Genomic DNA, 7,770 nt, shown 5'->3' with positions numbered 1-7,770 from the left:
ACCTCCAATGGTCTTGGTAGTGCTACTGGATGTAACATCGATCTTTATATGTCTCCAGTAGTTATATGAATCAGGATAGCAGCAGCTTTGTCGACTAGATCACAATAGTTGCTGAGGAACTGGATTGCAATGATTTCGGTAAACTGGACTGTGACGGCTACAAAAACCGTCCTATGCAGTAATGAGCAAAACTGGGTGGTAATAGCTTTAAGAAAAGTAGGTCTGCAGTAGCTGTGATCAACTTGGAATGCAGGAGCTGCAAATAGAGCTGGACTGCAGCAACTTTGATCAGCTGGACTGCAACAACAACGAGTAAAGATGCACTGCAGCAGCTGCGATCGTCTGAACTTCAAGATCTGTGAACAGAGCTGGACTGCAGTAGCTACGATCAGCTGGACTGCAGCAACGACGAGCAAAGTTGCACTGCAGCAGCTGCGAACATAGTTGTACTGCAGTAGCTTCGATCAGCTGAACTGCAGCAGTGAAGAGCAAAGTTGTTGGTAGGTTCGGAAACCTACAATAAAATATTCCAAGCGCACAACGTGTAACTAGTAGACAATAGAAAGTACAGGTCGTTCCCACAAGGAGTGTGAAATACTCTACTAACTAATACCAAGAATTAACTAATCAATAGGATGATGTTTAGGGATTTTTCAAATATCCGGAACAAAATGAAATAATAAATAGTCGTAAAAAAATAGGTTATGGGTTATTAAGGTTTTTGATTTCTACCAATTCAATCATACAAACTCAACTAATCTCTATGTATTACTCAAAACAAATATTGAACTAAATCTTATACCTCGGAAGATGGTATGTTAAATTCTAAAATATTGTTTCTCCGCTATAATCTCCTTCGCTTCACGGGTAGTGATTCTAAAGCATTACCTATCAATCCTAAAGCATATCACGTCAATGGATTTAACGGAAGAATGAAATATCAATTGAAAAGCATAAATAATCAAAACAACCACATAAACGATTAATCACCAAGCTATATCAAGAGAAATTGCTAGTCAATGAATTATTATTAGAGATATCATCGTAGCGTTTAAACAATTAAATGGCTTCCATCTAGACCCTAACAAACGATTAATCAAACCATGGAGAAAATGAAATCAAAATCACAAAACCCTTGTTTCTCCTCTGCGGCTCTGCAGACGTGCCTCCCCTCTAAAATATTCGACATCCTTTATATACACCTTCCCTTTCTTTTATTTCATTAAACAAAGTATCAAAATAAATTATTTCATGAAATACTTGCACTCAATTTGATGTCGTCATCAGTATCTTTCCCCAAATAGGATTGCCACCTCGTTCTTCCAGTGAAATAATAAACTCTCCTTATTCGCAAAATCTCCCAAATGAAGAAAGAATTATTTTATTTGCAAAATCTCACGTGTAAATATTCCTCAATTAATTTTTCACATGGAAAATAAATTATCCTTCCCGGTGGAATATATTTGTAATAAAGTAAGAAACATAAAATACTTCTCATTTTCAGTTTGCATGTGCCAACCCAAGTTTGATTTCAATTCCTTTGTTGCGTTTGTGCCTCACCTATGAAACAATTTTATGTTGCTGATATATATGGAGATACCAGGCCAGCTACATTTTGTAATTATTTTCATTTTGGTTGCTGATATATGGAAATACCAGGCCAACCTCATTTCATCATTGTGGTTGCTGATACATGGAAATATCAGGCCAACCTCATTTCATAATTGTGGTTGTCGATACTTGGAAATACCAGGCCAACCCGACTGTTGATACATGGAAATACCAGGCCAGGATAATAAGTGTTGCTGATATATAGAAATACCAAGCCAGTATAATTGAGCGTTGTGGTTGCTGATACATGGAAATACCAGGCCAACCATATTTCATCATTTCTGATATATGGAAGTACTAGGCCAACCACATTTTTCCATTTTCGTCGCAAACACCATTAAGTCTCACATTTTGTTGTTTATTCGTTGGATGATCGAATTCACTTGTACTTACTACAAAAGCACTAAAATAGTATTAGTAACTAAAATATTGGATCATAGCTAATATAAATATGGGTATAAAATGTAGCATATACATGCTTATCAACACCCCCACACTTATATTTTGCTAGTCCTCGAGCAAAACAGAGATATTATGCAATTGATTTTTATTTTATTTTTTTATTCTAAGAAAAGTGGAAACCTGCAAAATATGGATAATGACCCACTCCCCCACACTTAAAAATTATATTTTCCTCAATGTAATTGAGTCATCCAACGTAGAAATTAAGATGGGAAATACAAAAATAAACAATAAAAATAAGAGATAGAGTAGAGGGAACAAATCTGATGGGTTGACTCCCATGAAGAGAAACGTATTTGTTTCCCTACTTGCCAATAGCATGTAGTCTCAAACAAGGTGAAGTTGGTACCCCAAAGTAGACATTCAATCATATATATAGAGTCTACAAAGTTGAGGATCATCTCAACTAATCCGGTCAACTGAAGATATGTCCCTGTGAACACTATAAACCTCCAAAATGGTATGTAAATTCATTCTCAATCGAAAACTTTAAGTGATATTCAAATAATGCATAGATGGGATAAGTAAATCATTCCCATACGCAACAAATTCAGATTGTTTGACAGTTTTTATTCGCGGAACACGCTCTAAATCAGCTGAATTAATTTCCGCAGAACAAGAGCTCGATGGAGCAATAATATCACGACTCATAGACTCCAAAATGGGTTATGGGTTATTAAAGTTTTCGATTTCTACCAATTGAATCATATAAACTCAGCTAATCTCTATGTATCACTCAAGACAAATATTGAACTCAATCTCATGCCTCGGAAGATGATATGTTAAATTCTAAAATATTGTTTCTCCGTTGTAATCTCCTTCGCTTCATGGGTAGTGATTCTAAAGCATTACCTATCAATCCTAAAGCATATCATGTCAATGGATTTAACCGAAGAACGAAATATAAATTGAAAAGCATAGATAATCAAAACAACCATAAACGATTAATCACCAAGCTCTATGAAGAGAAATTACTACTCAATGAATTATTATTAGAGATATCATAGTAGTGTTTAAAAAATTAAATGGCTTCCATCTAGACCCTAACAAACGATTTACCAAATCATGGAGAAAATGAAATCAAAATCACAAAACCCTTGTTTCTCCTCTGAGGCTCTGCAGCCGTTCCTCCCCTCTTAAATATTCGACATCCTTCTTATACACCTTCCATTTCTTTTATTTCATTCAACAAAGTATCAAAATAAATTATTCCATGAAATACTTGCACACAATTTGATGTCGTCATCAGTATCTTTCCCCAAATAGTATTGCCACCTCGTTCTTCCAACGAAATAATAAACTCTCCTTATTTCCAAAAGCTCCCAAATGAAGAAAGAATTATTTTATTTCCAAAATAATCTCAGGTGTAAATATTCCTCAATTAATTCTTCACATGGAAAATAAATTATCCTTCCCGGTGGAATATATTTGTAATAAAGTAAGAAAGATAAAATACTTCTCATTTTCATTTTGCATGTGCCAACCCCAGTTTGATTTCAATTCCTTTGTTGTGTTTGTGGCTCGCGCTATGAAACAATTTTATGCTGCTGATATATATGGAGATACCAGGCCAGCTACATTTTGTTATTATTTTCATTGTGGTTGCTGATATATGGAAATACCAGGCCAACCTCATTTCATCATTGTGGTTGCTGATATATGGAAATACAAGACCAACCCCATTTCATAATTGTGGTTGTTGATACATGGAAATACCAGGCCAACCCGGCTGCTGATACATGGAAATACCAGGCCAACATAATAAGTGCTGCTCATATATAGAAATACCAGGCCAGCATAATTGACCATTGTGGTTGCTGATACATGGAAATACCAGTCCAACCACATTTCATCATTGTGGTTGATGATATATGGAACTACCAGGCCAACCACATTTTTCCATTTTCGTCGCAAACACCACTAAGTCTCACATTTTGCTGTTTATTCGCTGGATGATCGAATTCACTTGTACTTTCTACAAAAGCACTAAAATAGTATTAGTAAGTAAAATATTGTATCATAGATAATATAAATATGGGTATAAAATGTAGCATATACATGCTTATAAACACCCCTAAACTTATATTTTGCTGGTCCTCGAGCAAAACAGAGATATTACGCAATTGATTTTTATTTATTTTTTATTCTAAGAAAAGTGGAAACCTGCAAAATATGGATAATGAACCAGTCCTACACACTTAAATTTTATATTGTCCTCAATATAATTGAGTCATCCAACGTAGAAATTAAGATGGAAAATACAAAAAAAAAACAATAAAAATAAGAGATAGAGTAGAGGGAACAAATCTGATGGGTTGACTCCCATGAAGCGAAATGTATTTGTTTCCCTACTTGCCAATATCATGTAGTCTCAAACAAGGTGAAGTTGGTACCCCAAAGTAGACATTCAATCATATATATAGGGTCTAAAAAGTTGAGGATCATCTCAACTAATCCGGTCAGCTGAAAATATGTCCCTGTGAACACTATAAACCTCCATAATGGTATATAAATTAATTCTCAATCGAAAACTTTAAGTGATATTAAAATAATGCATAGATGGGATAAGTAAATCATTCCCATATGCAACAAATTCAGATTGTTTGACAGTTTTTATTCGCGGAACACGCTCTAAATCAGGTTCTAAATCAGCTGAATTAATTTCCGCGGAACAAGAGCTCAATGGATCAATAATATCACGACTCATAGACCCATTATCATTTAAAGCGGTTTTATTATTAACATCAAGCCGAAAAAATTCAGAACTTAATGGCTTAAGGATCAAGGTCGGATCGACAAAACTAGAGGTTCTAATTTGGGGTTCCATTTATTAGTGTCTAGCAATGATGCGGAGTCTAACAAGGCATTGACTTCACAAATAACACTATCATCATCAAAACCAAAACCAAAATGAGCTAAGAAAACCTCTAATGGATCTTCTAAGTGGCTCTTGCAAAAGATTGCCGAGTACATACTTGCTTTTCGCCCGCAGCACTTCGGACTAAGGTACCTAAAAAGAAATCAAGCAAACTGCATAAAATGACTAAAGTAAATTTAAAAGAAAAATAAAAATAAATTATGTACAAAAACTAAAAATAAACTATATACAATGATATCAACAAAAGAATATTTTTCAACCACTCCCCGACAGCGGTGCCAAAAACATGGTAGGTTGGGAAACCTACATTAAAATACTGTAAGCGCACAACGTCCAACTAGTAGACAATCGCAAGTACAAGTTGTTCCTACGAGGAGTGTGAAATACTCTACCAACTAATACCAAAAATTAACTAATCAATAGGATGATGTTTAGGGATTTTCAGATATCCGAAACAAAATGAAACAATAAATAATCGTAACCAAATGGGTTATGGGTTATTAAGGTTTTCGATTTCTACCAATTCGATCATATAAACTCAACTAATCTCTATGTTCAAGACAAATATTGAACTCAATCTCATGCCTCGGAAGATGGTATGTTAAATTCTAAAATATTGTTTCTCCGCTGTAATTTCCTTCGTTTCATGGGTAGTGATTCTAAAGCATTACCTAGCAATCCTAAAGCATATCATGTCAATGGATTTAACCGAAGAACGAAATATCAATTGAAAAGCATAGATAATCAAAACAACCATAAACGATTAATCACCAAACTCTATGACGAGAAATTACTAGTCAATGAATTATTATTAGAGATATCATCGTAGTGTTTAAACAATTAAATGGCTTCCATCTAGACCCTAACAAACGATTTAGCAAATCATGGAGAAAATGAAATCAAAATCACAAAACCCTTGTTTCTCCTCTGCGGCTCTGAAGCCGTTCCTCCTCTCTCAAATATTCGACATCCTTATTATACACCTTCCATTTATTTTATTTCATTCAACAAAGTATCAAAATAAATTATTCCATGAAATACTTGCACACAATTTGATGTCGTCATCAGTATCTTTTCCCAAATAGTATTGCCACCTCGTTCTTCCAATGAAATAATAAACTCTCCTTATTTCCAAAAGCTCCCAAATGAAGAAAGAATTATTTTATCTGCAAAATAATCTCACGTGTAAATATTCCTCAATTAATTCTTCACATGACAAATAAATTATCCTTCCCGGTGGAATATATTTGTAATAAAATAAGAAAGATAAAATCTTCTCATTTTCAGTTTGCATGTGCCAACCCCAGTTTGATTTAAATTACTTTGTTGCGTTTGTGCCTCGCCTATGAAACAATTTTATGCTGCTGATATATATGGGGATACCAGGCCAGCTACATTTTGTAATTATTTTCATTGTGGCTGTTGATATATGGAAATACCAGGCCAACCTCATTTCATCATTGTGGTTGCTGATATATGGAAATACCAGGCCAACCCATTTCATAATTGTGGTTGCTGATACATGGAAATATCAGGCCAACCCGTCTGCTGATACATGGAAATACCAGGCCAGCATAATAAGTGCTGCTCATATATAGAAATTCCAGGACAGCATAATTGACCATTGTGGTTGTTGATACATGGAAATACCAGGCCAACCACATTTCATCATTGTGGTTGCTGATATATGGAACTACCAGGCCAACCACATTTTTCCATTTTCGTCGCAAACACTATTAAGTCTCACATTTTGTTGTTTATTCGCTGGATGATCGAATTCACTTGTACTTTCTACAAAAGCACTAAAATAGTATTAGTAACTAAAATATTGTATCGTAGCTAATATAAATATGGGTATAAAATGTAGCATATACATGCTTATCAACACCCCACACTTATATTTTGCTGGTCCTCGAACAAAACAGAAATATTATGCAATTGATTTTTTTTTTTTTTTTTATTCTAAGAAAAGTGGAAACCTGCAAAAATATGGATAAAATGACCCACTCCCCATACCAAGAAGAGTTTCTCTGCCTCCTGCATTACCAAAGAAATTATGAGTTATTTTGCTTAATACTAAAAGCTGCAAACATGACACACAGATGAACATTTCTTCGAAAATGCTATAGATGCGCAAAACAGCAATTCCATGTCATTCAACACAAGTTTTAAGAATTTTTATCTCTCTAACTTAACTTGAGACAGATAGCCAGTAAGGATCCCCAATGTGACACGAAATTGTCACCATATCGTTGTAAATCCACATTGCAAAGCAATGCAACAACATTCTGATTCAAGCCTATGTCTCTCATTCCATTATGAAACTCCTATCTCTCTTTCTCTTTCTTTCCACAAGAGTATTAGAGTTTGTTATCCTTTAACAGGTTATTCCATTCCTAGCATACTCACATGTTTAGCATCTTAGTCGTCATCAAGACATAAGTGATATCTCTCTTTCTCTTTCTTTCCACAAGAGTATTAGAGTTTAGAGAAACTAAGATTTCAAAATATTTCGCTGCCCCTCCATTGTCGATGTAATCAATTTCTGTTTTTCTAGAAGTTCCACACTCTGAGTTATATGAGATTACGTCGCTTGTGGCCCTGAACAATATCTCACCATTCTTGAAAGACCCAATAAGCTCCACATGACAACGGTAATCACACATTAAGCTCCTATACATAATTGTATAAAGTTTAGTCCAAGATTGCGAAACTCCATAGTCTGACATTATCCATACTTCAAAAGTCTCCTTAATATGAGCAAGTACACAAAGGCACTCTTCCAAAACACCCATGTTCATATAATGTTGATCCGTTGG

The sequence above is a fragment of the Papaver somniferum genome, unplaced genomic scaffold (genome assembly GCF_003573695.1).
Source record: "Papaver somniferum cultivar HN1 unplaced genomic scaffold, ASM357369v1 unplaced-scaffold_75, whole genome shotgun sequence".
Classification (NCBI taxonomy): domain Eukaryota; kingdom Viridiplantae; phylum Streptophyta; class Magnoliopsida; order Ranunculales; family Papaveraceae; genus Papaver; species Papaver somniferum.
Note: the sequence above shows the minus strand (reverse complement) of the source record.